General features: G+C 47.5%; 1 non-coding gene across 1 annotated transcript; it reads right to left on the reverse strand.

The window, feature by feature from the left end:
* Window positions 1-12,511: 12,511 nt before the first annotated feature.
* Window positions 12,512-12,583, reverse strand: Trnaw-cca. The gene has a single exon. It is a non-coding gene; the product is annotated as a tRNA-Trp (tRNA).
* Window positions 12,584-13,463: the final 880 nt, after the last annotated feature.

The following is a 13,463-nucleotide window of genomic DNA, read 5'->3' on the forward strand; positions in this document are numbered from 1 at the left end:
TTTGTTTGTTTGTTTGTTTGTTTGAGACAGGGTTTAGCCTGACTCAAGCTGACCTTGAACTCACCATAGTGTCCCGTCCCTCAAGTGTATGGTGTTTTGTTTGTTCAGTTTTGTGGTCCGGGAAGGTTGTTTTGTTCATTTAAAAGTTCCGTTGCACTTACTGACTTGGGTGGTGTGCCTGTGAGATCAGAGGACAACTGGAGAGAATGCTCCTCCTACCACGTGGACCCTCGGGTCATCAGTCTTGGTAGTAGGTGTCTTCATCCACTGAGCCTTGCCAGACTCTGATTTAGCTGATTTTTTTGAGATATAATCTCAACGACATTTGTGTTCCCTACACTGTTTCCAAACCCCTGGACTCAACTTACCAAGTAGCTGATGCTACAGACACGCAACACTAAATCCTGCTCTTAATCTATGTTGGGGCTGTATGCAACCTTCTGCTTCTAACTGACCCAGTGAGGCACCTAGCCATGGTGTTAGAGGGGCACAAGTAACTGGGCCAGTCTCTGCCAGCTTACGCCAGCCTCACTCACGGCACAGACAACCACCGTGCTCTCCCACTGGCCACGTGAGGCTGGAAACTTCACTATTTCCATGTTACAGACAGTGCGAATACAAGGCAAATGCCCGAGATCACATAATTAGTCAGAGGAAGCAGCTAAGTTTAGGACAGAGCCCTCTGCTCTACAGGGCAGCAGACCATCTTGATTCTTTATCATCTCCTGGAGAAAAACGGGAGCATATTTACAGGAGTCGACAAACACGAGTGTGTCTTTCTTTCTCTCGGAAGGAATTATATTTTGTTATGTTCCTTTCCTGAGAGTGGGGGAGTGTGTGAGCTTCTGCTATTCAGTTTATTTCCTACTAACATCATCTCCTATTTAGTTCCATAATCGGCTGTATACACTTTAAATGGCTTTCTGTGCTCTGCTTGGTCCCTTTGTCTCTGTTCTCAGCCACTGTCTGTCCACCCTGAGGAGTTTCTTTCTGATCTTTGTCTTAGAGAATTTTCCCACTGTAGGAAAACACTTCGTGGGGCTGACTCCTCCCTTTCCCCTTGGGGCTGGCTATATCAAACAAGAGCTCAGAAGTTGCTTTTGTCTAAAGATCGCCTCCTCTCCCACTTTTAGCCCCATAGAATTCCCAAAAGTGAAAGGAAAGGCTGGCGCCTCTGCCTTCATTGTGCATCTGCCTTCTAACCTTTGCTTCCCTTGCTCGAGGGCAGGTACACTTGTTAATCACCCTAGAAACCAGGGATAGATAACCCAGCTCAACTCTTTCCAGTCTGAACGCAGAAAGATAAAACTAGCTGACTCGATGACCACAATCCTGTTAGAGACGCTAGATGAAGAGCAGAGCCTTCCAGGACAGCCCACTCCCCATGTGAGGGCAGTTATCCTCGAGGGTGGGGCAGCAGTGTGCAGCAGGAGCCATCCCACTCTGAGAACTGGGGTACCCCCAAGCCGTAAGGGCTTCTTTTGACCCCTTTGCTGAACCAAAAGTACAACAGGGATCAGGGAGACCTCAGCCTTGACTAAGAAGCACCCCAAGGCAGACTCGAGGTCACAGGACCCCTTTGTCTGTTCTTCCTGGCTGTTCATATGGATGAAGTCCTGGTCCTGTCTGCTTTTCCCATTATTACATCTCTTATTTCAAGATGGCAGCTAAGCCTAACTCACTGGGGCTGGCCGGAGCTGGGGCTTCTGTTCTAAGATTTCAGTTGTCGCCATGCAGCTCCCTGGGAACTAAAGACCGCTTAAGAGAAGTTACCCTTCTCAGAGACTGAGGTAAGCTACTGCAGGGGGCTTCTCTGTCTGAGCATCAACTTCAGAAGGCTCAAAGCTAAATAGCCTCCAGACCCTGCCCGGCTGCTTGCTGCTTTCCCAGCCTGGGTGGTATCCACACAGACTTGAAGCCACAGAAACACTCTCTCCTCCAGAGCCCACACTGTCACATCTCTGGATATAAGAGGAATAGGATGTGGTCGTGAACCAATAAAAAATCCAGTCATTCCCAAAATCCACCACTCATCTCTTCTGCAGGAAAACCAGGGGACTGAGGTACGAGGACACCATTTTATTTAATTTCAGGGCCCGAGGAAAATGGGAAGGGCCAGGCATTTTATGGACATTTTTCTTTTCCAGCATTTCTTTGATGCTGTGTTGGGTGGTCTTTCTCCCCAGTGTCTGTGAAAGAAAAGGTTCTCTGGACATGGTAGCACTGGTCTCTAATCCCAGTGCTTGGGTGACAGACACGGGAGGTCTGCCTAGATACAGAATGAGTTCTGTACAACCTGGGCTAAATGGGAACCCACCTGAAACACCCAAAAGGAAAAGAAAAAAGGAAAAGGGAAGTTACGCTCTCCAAATTAGAACTCAGGAAAAGAGAACCGACTTAACAGGAGGAATCTGGGAGTAATTGTATCCGAAGGGCATCTAGGCTATACACACACACAGCTCAGTAAAGGGCAGTCAGTTCTCCCAACTCCTTAAAATTCCCTCAAGAGAATTACATTTCTTGAGGTTACAGGTTTTATTACATTCATTCATTCATTCATTCATTCATTCATTCAGTATGTGTGCGTATACATGGTAGAGGATGTACATGTGCCTGGTCAGTGGATAACTTGAGAAAGTCAGTTGTCTCCCTCCACAGTGTGGGTACCCAGGATCAAACTCACGTCACCAGGCTTGACAGCAAGTGCCTCTACTGCCAAGCTGTGTCACCAGCCTGTTACAGTTTTCAGAAAGACATTCTCCTGTCCACGTGGTTGACTGATCCCTTTTGATCAAAGCTTAAGAGAAGAGGCAGTACTAATACTATGTCCTCATGATCTTGTAATCTTTGGGGACATTTTAGAATGTCATGCCTCCATTCAGGGCCAGATATATGACTCAGATCCCTGCCCTCCCCCCCATTCTTTTGATCAAAAATCATGTAACAAAATAAATTTAAGAACATTAAAAAATAATAAATCTAACAGCATGTCCCTGAAAGACATGATTCATCCATCAAACTGCCTTCTAAAAATGTGTGTGTGTGTGTGACCATAGATGTGTGTCGTGTCTACTGCAGTCAACAAAGCTTTTGGCAGTGGGCATCCACAACTGTAGAGATGCATAATCTGTCAGTGTGCTAAAAATAAGTGGCCATTGGATGCCTCGCTGTGAGGAACTCTTTTCAATCAAAGATGGCGTGATGGTTTGAATGAAAATGGCCCCCACAGGCCCATAGGGGGTAGCATCCTTTGAAAGGATTGGGACGTGTCACTGGAGAGTGAGCCTTGAGGTTTCAAATGCCCAAGCCAGGCCCAGTGTCACACTCTCTTCCTGCTACCTGCGAATAGAGATGTAGAGACGCTTCTCCAGCACCATGTCTGCCTGTGAGCTGCCATGTTTCCCATAATAATAATGAACTAAACTTCTGAACCTGTAAGCCAGTCCCAATTAAATGTTTTCCTTTGTAAGAGTTGCCATTGTCAGGGTGGCTCTTCGCAGCAATAGAGACCCTAACTAAGACAGATGGTTGGCCCCAAAAGGCCCAGCCAGGGTTCTATAAATCTCCCCGACCCTGTAAACCTCTGTGTACACACGTTTGCCCAAGCCCTGGATGCTAGACATTCCTAAAATGTGGCTCTATCACATCCTCTTCATGCCAACTATAAATTAGTCAACCGAGACATATTAGGAGGTCAAGCGCCCATCAATAGGATGAGACACAGTCACCACCCTACATTAGGGTAAAAACTGAACTTCCTGCCCTGGTATGCTTGCCTGCCAAGTTCAGTTTATTGTGCTTTATACACACGGCGTCTGTTTGTGAGGCACTAGAAATACCTTTGCCCGGCAATTTGAGGTTCTTTTCTAATGCATCCATAAATGAGACTTCTCAATCACCCCTCAGAGGTTCCCAGAATTCGGAAGAATACAGGATTGGGCGGATGAGTGGGGAACAGTGGGCCACCATCAGCCAGGTGTGACATGGTATAGAACTCTTGAACTAGCAGCAGTTGTGTCGACCTGCACAGTATCAGGCCTGTCAATACCCTGTCATGAAAGAGGCAGGCTCTGAGAGGTCCCATTCCTCCCTGAGAATCTATAGACGGTTAGTGGTTCGGAGTGTGTCCTGAGACTCTTCGTAGTGTGGCCACTAGAAGGATGTCTGTGTTGCCACTAACCATCTCTCATCCATGTTCCTGTAAGCAACCCCAACCAGCTTCACTGGGTCACACATGCACAGAATGAGAGGGTGGGAAGGAATACTTGAGAAAGGAAAGGGATTGGCAAAAGGACAAGAGAGGGTCTTAGGGGTCTAATATGATCAAAGGCATCGTGTGTGTGTGTGTGTGTGTGTGTGTGTGTGTGTGTGTGTGTGTGTGTGTGTGATAACAAAGCCCAGCATCCTCATTCCGTATGGATGACTAAAATATGCTAGCAAAAAACAATTGTTTTAAAGACCACTAAGTCTATAAAATAGCCATGGTGTCCTGGGAGGAAACAGTGCTCCCTCAGTGTGCCTCAATAAAGCTTGGCCACTGCCACCTTCTTCCCTTCTGGTGGTATTTAAGTCTCAAGAAGGGGCAACAATGAAATGTTCTTAAAGCAAATTATGGCGGGCAGGAGGTCTATTCTCGACGACCTGCTAATGTCTAGCCGGATCACCTGACATCAGAGAAACACCAGATGCTTGTATTTGGATCCTTATCACTGGACACTGCATATTGGGGTCCTTTGGTGCTGCAGCCCCAGGCATCCGTCTTTTGGGAAACACCTCCCAGCATAGACTGGGCGGGTACAGCAGGCTGGGGCAGGCAAGGAACTAGTGTTTTACCCCACTGACACCTTCAGGCCTGAAGGCAGGCAAGGGCTATCGGCAGTGTAGGACAAGACCAATCCGTGGAGATGGCGACCTGTTTGCCCATTAAGACTGCAGTTTGCAGTGACCTGTGAGAGGGCAGTTGGGAGCACCCTTGAGAGATGATTAAATATAGGAATGGACAAGAGCCAGACCAGATTTAAAAAGAGCCCTGCCTGCCGGCAGCCCCTCACTGCCAAACCCAGCCAGGAAGCCAGCTTCATGAGTATCTGGGGGGAAGGGAGCCCAGTGACCTGGGACCCTCCAGGCTTCTGCTTGCTGTTCAGACTCTGCCAGGCTCAGGGCTAGAGCTGACTCTGCGCTGCCGTGAGCTTTCTCCCTGTCTTACGTTTCCACCCTTCAACGTACTGTCACTCTGCATAGGCCACACACACTGAAGCCGGAGGGCACGGGTGACATCAGCCATCCACAGAAGGGCCACTTACTTGATCAAGTTACATACTGGGATAAACACAAGTGGGGGGGGGCATATATGGAGATGTGACAAATACAAGGAACCCTTGAGAAGTCACAGTAAGAAGACAGAGCATAAGGTTGGGGACCACAGTTGGCATGGAGAAACCACACACAATACCCCACCCAGCGTCCTCTAAAGGAGGTCCCTGCCGCTGTGGCCTCGTCTCTCTGGGCTCTGCTCTGTTCCCACACAGTCACCCAAGAATGTCCTGTTTTCGGTTCCTAGCATGCTTGCTGAGTCCTTTGCACAGCTCCCAGGACTTAGACCTGTCTTGGGCAGCAAGGGAATAAAGAAGATGAGCAGACAGAAACACTGGGATCAAGTAGTCTGGGCTCTCCGAAGCTCAGTGTGTTTATTATACAGGTAAACAGCATGACAGAGTTACTGCATGCAGCCAAGCAGGGAGATAGAGGGTTGTCACATACAGATAAACAGAGAGGCAGTTATTCTACACAGCTGAACAGAGGCAGGCTTAGCTGATTCAGTAGGAACATCATGGAGGGGCACTGTGGAGGAGAAAGCTACAGTAAATATTTTCTGCACACACGGTCAACATCTGCACGCAGAAGACTTTGGCATCCCTCTGAGCGTCACCCCAGGTGGAAGACTTCGCCATTTCCTCATGGTCTGAGGTTAGGGGTCCTGGACCTGGCTGGGCTCATGTCAACAACACTCATACACTCAAGGCTTCCTGCAGACACTAATAACTGAGATACTTGTCTGAGATTCAACTTGTTCTCTTTCTGTCTCTTTAAGGTTTTCTGGGTGCTTGATTTTGCTGAGGCTGCATTTTTGGGCCGGCACTTGCTCTCTTCCCAAAATTCTGCTAGGTGCAGAGGCACGGGCCTGTAACCCCAGCTACTGAGAAGGCAGGGAGTGTTTTAACCTGGCAGTCTGGGAGACGCTGCTGCAGCCTGTGTATTTGGGAGGTTGATCTGACTGGAGCAACAGAGAATGAAGACAAGACAGACAGGCATACAGAAAAGCTGGGATCGGTTGGACCACGTACTTTGATAGAGACACCACCAGCATTGGAGACACTCAGCATGTTTATTATATACAGCTGAATGGGGTTATGGGTCAGCTAATTTCAGTTGGGGGGGGAGTCTCTGCAGGGGAGCAGGCTCAGTCTAGAGCCTGCAGGGAATCGTGGAGTCTGCCTGGTCGAGCTGCCTTGAGAGGCATGCACATAGGGTTTTCAGGTTAGAGTTCGTGGCTTCTAGGGCAATCATGTACCCTTCAGTTCCTGAGAAACCAAGTCACTCCCTCAGGCAGTGAGTGACGTGTTCAGGCCACTTTGTGTTTTCCTGAATGTTCTCATAGAAGTCAAGGAAGCATGGAAAACTGACAACTGTCACTTAATGTCACAAGACATTAATCTTCCATGCCTTGCACAGCTTGCAAATGTCATTGCATCCTGGCAACTACAACTGTAACCACCACTATATTCTGTTCCTGGTAAGGGTATAAAACTTCTGATTGTTTGTAATAAAATTGTTACAGTCTCGGCCTTGCTTTGGCTCCTCCAACTCTGGCCCAGTTAGTAACACAGGCTCTTACAACAGTCACCAAGGAGAAAGCTGCGGGTGACGCTTTCTGCATGTACTGTCAGTATCTGTACTAGGGAGAAGGTCTTACCATTCCCAAGGATAGCGGGGTCCTTGACAGAGCTGTGCTCCTGTCAAATATTCATTCATACAGGGGAACATTGCTCCCACAAGGCCCTAGCTCAAAAAAAAAAAAATCCATGCCCAAGAATACTCTGGAATGTTGTATATGAACTCTTAATATTCACCAATGTATGGCACAGATCACAAAATATTAAGTAAGAGCAAAACAAAAAAATCTTAAACCCAAAAATACAAGGTGAAAAAGACCCAAGGAATAACTCCCGAGGGTGACCTCTGGCCTATTCAAGTGCACTTGCAGATACAGAGAGAGAGAGAGAGAGAGAGAGAGACAGAGACAGAGACAGAGACAGAGACAGAGACAGAAAGACAGACAGACAGAGACAGACAGAGAGACAGAGACAGACAGACAGACAGACAGAGAGAAAGAGACACAGAGACTTTTTATTCATCCTTACCTGCCTCCAATCAGTCAATCATTAATAGGCAGGGCAGACCCCTCCCTAGTCACCCTGACTTCTTCCCATTCACGTACACTCCCAGGTGATGTCGTGAAACCAGAAGTTCATCGCCAGAGAAGACATCAGGCCACTGCTAGGATTTTCCCTCTCTGTGAATCCAGAGCTAACTTTCTGGGCCAACGCTACCTGATATGGCCAGTGAGAGATGAAAACCAAGCTTATTCTGGAGGGGGTCTCAGCCGGACTGAGGCTGTGGCAAGCTTACTGCAAGCAGTCTAACTCTGTATGCCGCTAACAGAAACAATATAGTGGTGATGGCCAGGATCAACCCAGTTGTAGTTGTCAGGATATGGTGATATTTGCAAACTATACAAGGTACGCAAGATTAATTTCTAAGACCAATTGTCTTGACAAACTTCTATATGCTTCCAGTGAATTCTGAGGAACACAGAGAAGCACAAAGACACCTGAACGCTTCGCTACCTGAAAGAGTGCCTAGTTTTCTCGGGAACTGAAGGGCACACAGTGCCCCAGGAGCCATGGACTCGAACCTGAAAAACCCATGACACACGCCTCTCAAGGCAGCTAGACCATGGTTCCCCACAACACCCCAAACTGTGAACTAAATAAATCTCTTCCCAAGATCAGCCCTCGGCCTCGTGTGTGTTTTCTTTCAGTGATAGAAAATGGACTCATGCAAAGGTCCAAGAAGTTGAGTTTATATTTGACTGTAAAGTAATATTGAGATGATTTTCTTTTTAAGAGGCTGGGGTATTTTTGTTGTTGCTGTTGTTAATTCTGTACTATAAGAGGCTAATTTTTGTAGGTTTTTTTTTTTTTAAGATTTATTTATTTATTATAAGTACACTGTAGCTGTCTTCAGACACTCCAGAAAAGGGCACCAGATCTCGTTAGGGATGGTTGTGAGCCACCATGTGGTTGCTAGGATTTGAACTCCGGACCTTCAGAAGAGCAGTCGATTGCTCTTACCCACTGAGCCATCTCACCAGCCCCTTTTGTAGGTTTTTAATTTGTTTGAGGGGTCTTGTTTTTGTTGTTGGATGGTAGGTTGGTTTGTTCGTTTGTTTGTTTTGTACATGGTCTCATTATGCAGCCTTGGCTGGCCTAGACTATGTAGTCCAGGCAGGGTAAAATTCAGAGATCTGCTTGCCTCTGTCTCTGGATGCTGGGATTAAAGGAGTGTGCTACCTGGCCGAAACCTCATAGTCTTTTCCGAATTAGCTTAGCTTTCTGATAATTTGGTCAGAGCCGATAGCCTGAATGACACGCATGCTTTGATTTGTTGAGACTTACTTTAAAACCCACTGTGTGATCAACCTTTTGTGAAACAGTCCATGTGAGGTCAAGAACATTGCTGTAATTGTTGAATGCCAAGTTCTAGATATGTCCATTTGCTCATCTCTATTAACTTGATCAAATCTTGAGTCTGGGGGCTGAACCTTTCGCATCCTGAACACACGGCCTGTGACTGTGCAGCACCCCCAGTCCTAGTCTCACAACTTCAGAATTTAACTATTGCTTTGCCAGCCAATCAATTGCTAGTCAGTTACAGATGCTGTCTCTAGTCTCTGTGTGTGTGTGTGTGTGTGTGTGTGTGTGTGTGTGTGTATACGCGCGCGCTGGAGATAGACCCAAGCTTGTCCTGACCCCATACACTCTTCCTGGCTACTGACCCCCTTTTCCTTGGGTTCATGGTTCCAGCTCCCAAGTCTGGCCACATCCCTAATCAATTAGCTGTAGACATCCAGGAAAGAGAAAATGTTCCTGCTTGACATGTACTGCACGGTCCTGATCATTTGTGATACCTAAGACCCACAGTACCAGCTGAGTGAACGAACACTCTACCGCCTGAACTACATTCCAGCTCTACTATGTGGATTTCCTAATTTTTTTGACATACTTGATGTGATCTAGGACTGATCGAGTCTAATCTTACTTCTGAGAAAGATGCTGTCCTGCGTGTCTCATTTTCTCTGCCCACCAGTTCTTTAGCAACCCAACCTTCTGTCTGACATCATCTTCCTTTTTTTTCTGAATCCCATCCATTGGACAGTCCGTCCTGGAGAGATGTAGTAGTTGGTATTTGTTTCCAAATGTCCCTATTCTTAAGGTTCTAGCTTGGTAATTTTCTCTTTGAACACTTAGGAATCGTAAGCTTTCCTGGTTCCCATTGCTACTGCTGCTGCTGCTTCAACTACTACTACTGAAAATTCTCTTTCAGTCAAATTATTATGTGTTTTTTGTAGATAATCTGGAACATTTTTAAAAACATTTTTAATGTACCATGCCATTATATGGTATCTCAGTTATGTTTCTGTTGCTGTGATAAAATGCCAAGCAATATAGCCTTAGAGGAAAGGGGTTGTAGATTACAGGTCCAGGGGGAACACAGTCTGTCATGGCAGGGGAGACATAGAGCTATAAAGCCAGCCTGGCAGTCAGGAAGGGAGGGAGGGAGAGAGAGAGAGAGAGAGAGAGAGAGAGAGAGAGAGAGAGAGAGAGAGAGAGAGAGAGAGAGAGAGAGAGAGAGAGAGAGAGAACAGGAAATGGGGACCAGAGTATAAAACCTCAAAGCTAACCCAAATGTCATACTTCCCCCAGTAAGGAACCACCTCCTAAAGGCTCTATAACCTCCCCAAACAGGGCCACCAACGGGAGACCAAATGTTCAAGTACATGAGCCTTTGGGAGACATGTCTCATTCGGGATGGGAGTCTTATATCATGCTTAGGAATATTGACTTCTTCAGAGTGGGACTTGCATGTCATCAGGACTGAGCATGAGAAATCACCGTCTTTGAGTACTTCCCCTTCCCCACTCTCGCCATCATCTTCCTCAGAGAAGCTCTTTAGGATGAGATTTCTTCCTCCTGTTTTCATTATCTTAACACTTCCTCAGACTTTCCATCTCCTCGAGTCTTTGTAAATTCTCAGTTCACTCTTCGTGTGGTGACCTGTCACACTCAGTCTATTCATGTCCGGGGAATGGAACCCAGGGTCTTGTGGATGCTATGCGAGCACTCTACCAACTGAGCCTCCTCCTCAGTCCCCTTAATATCTCTTCCTTTTTATTGTGAGTAAGTTTTGTCTAAGACCTTATATATACTGACATCTCGGTCAGAGGGAATTTACCTCCATCAGGTGGATACCAGACAGGTGGAGTGAACCATACCCCAAAGCCATATTTTATGACCCCATGGAGATCACATCTTTATGTGAGAAAGAACAGTTGAACAGACCAGCCTCTTCTTACTCTCTAGATACGATACACTGACCTAAAATTGATGTGTGGGATCCTTTTTACAGCAAACTTTATTATTTTGAAAAAAATTACAAATGAAGACATCATATACCACAATTAACCAGAACCAACATCTACAGAACTCTGACGAGTTAGTATTGGCATTCAGAATGGAAGCTGAGAAGTCGCACATTAAACTTTATACTTTCAGTATCAAATATCTTTTATGCACTTATCCACCACTGTTTCTGAGACAGGGTTTTGATATGTAACCCAGGCTAGCCTTGAGCTTGCCGTTCCCTGCCTCGGCCTTCCAAGATCTAGGATTACAGTCCTAAGCCACCACAACAGAGTCACCACTCACATTTCTAAATATAGATACATATCTCAGTACCATATGTATTTACCAGTTGACTCTTTCTAATCTGAAAATTCAAAATGCTTCGAAGCCCTTTAAAGCATTTTGAGTAGTGACATGCCACCTGGGTCAGTTGGAAAATTCTGCACCTTGATTTCACAGGCCAGGTGAACATCAGATGTGGGGACACCAGGACTATCACAGCGATTATCTTCAGACTGGGCACAAGATATGTGTGAAACGTAAGTGGACTCTGTGTTTGAATTTGAGTCCCATTTCAAAGATACACAATTACACGCATGCCACTACACTAGCTAGTTATATGTCAACTTGACACAAGCTAGAGTCATCAGAGAGGAGGGGGCTCCAACTGAGAAAAAACACCTCCATAAGATCTGGCTCCAGGCAAGCCTGTAGGGCATTTTCTTGATTAGTAATTGATGGGGGATAGCCTGGCCTATTGTGGGTGGGACACTATGGGCAGGAGGTCCAGGGTTCGACAAGAAAGCAGGCTGAGCAAGCCATGGAGAGCAAGCCTACTGGGAGCAAGCAGTTCCCCTCCATGGCCTCTGCATCAGCTCCCTCCTTGCCCCGCATGAGTTCCTGCCCCAGTTTCTTGTGATGATGAACTGTTAATATGGAACTGTGAGGAAAATAATCCCTTTTCTCCCCAAGTTGCTTTGGGTCATGGTATTTCTTCCCGGCAATAGTAATCCTCATTAAAACAGCCTGCATTTCAAAAGTTTTAAAAATTCTGAAACAGTTCTGGTCCCTGTTACTGCTCTAAGCATTAAGAAAAAAACAAAACAAAACAAAACAAACAAAAAAAAAAACCTCAACTTGAGTTTCCTGTTCATAACCTTGGTGCACCCTGCTTTTATTTTCTACATCAGGCTACCCTTGGCAGGGCAGGGAGGGGGGTGTTGAAGATTTAAAACAAAATTATTAACAAAACTGAATCAAACATCCAAAAAGTCTAATGGTTGTACTGGACTTGTAGGGGTGAAAATGGGCTACAGATATTGAAGATACGACCACCAGAGAGACTGTCATTTCCAGTCCAGGAGCCGTTTAGAGGAAGGAGCTGAGAAAATTAAGTTCAAGGCGAACAAGGGGAGATCTATGTTAAAGCACAAGACTCTGTGTTGATTGAACACAAGTCCGGGTAACTGGAGGGAACCTGGGAGGAATCCGAGGGTCGAACCAGGGCGTTAGAGGCTGAGTCAGCGCACCTTCCCCTAGGTCCCACCTTGATTCTGCAGCACCTCCTGTCGGTCATCACAAGTCATCGCTTTCTCGAGCATTCGGGTGTTCGTAATCTCAAGAAAGAGAAAAAGGAGGGCTGGCTGTTTTATATGGCGTGAGGAAGGCGATTTGATCCGATACAGATCTCATTTCTTCTTTAGGTCTTGGTATTAACTCGATTCTGTCGTGGCTGACGGTGGAAAAAAAAAAACAAAAACCTATCTTGACCCCGACGTGACTTGAACACGCAACCTTCTGATCTGGAGTCAGACGCGCTACCATTGCGCCACGAGGTCACAGCAAGCTTGCGACTCTGTGTCGCTAAAGGCCTCGCTTCACCGGCTCGCTCCTGGGCTCTGAGGTTCGGAATAGAGCGCTGTCGCTCGTCCGGGCGACGAAGGAGTTTGGAAGGTCGCGGCACCGACACGAACTGAGGCCGGGAGGATGCCAAGCTGACATTCGGCGACAAACATTTGGCTCTTCCTCCTCGCGGTCTCTCGCGGTGACCCACGGGGCACACAGTGCTGGGGTAAATTCACAGGAGCGAGGACGCCGGAGGAGAACTGAGGGATGCTTGTGAACCGGGGGCCTCCCGGGGACCTTAGGACCGGGGACCCGATTGACAGCCGCGGCACGGCCGCGGGCCCCGCCCTGTAAGATGGCGGCCGCCTCGGCGGAGGGACAGGGGCGTCCAGGCGGGGGTGAGGGGGATCGGGCAGGACGGTTAGCGAGGACGGGGACCGACCGGACGGGCACCGGGACCGGGGCGGCGGGTCCGGGATGACGGGGACCGACCAGGCGGGCGAGCACTGGGACCGGGGCGGCGGGTCCGGGATGACGGGGACCGACCAGGCGGGCGAGCACTGGGACCGGGGCGGCGGGTCCGGGATGACGGGGACCCGGCAGGCTCTCAGGCGCCAGCTCTGGTTCCTAGTCCGCTGTCCTGTCCCTCCCACCCCCCAGGAAGAAATGTGGGGACTCGAGAGAGAGCGACGCCCAAGCGAATGGCTAGATAAACAAGAAAACGCGCGGCAGCTTTATTAACATATAAGTAAACGTTTCTTAGAGGAGAGAACAATATGTGGAATAGTAGTAAAACGGAAACGTTGCCATTATCTCCCGGCGCTGTTCCTTTGTCCGGATTGTCGCCGGTAGGTTATACCAGTGCACAGACCA

The sequence above is a fragment of the Mus pahari genome, chromosome 14 (assembly GCF_900095145.1).
Source record: "Mus pahari chromosome 14, PAHARI_EIJ_v1.1, whole genome shotgun sequence".
In the NCBI taxonomy this organism is placed as follows: domain Eukaryota; kingdom Metazoa; phylum Chordata; class Mammalia; order Rodentia; family Muridae; genus Mus; species Mus pahari.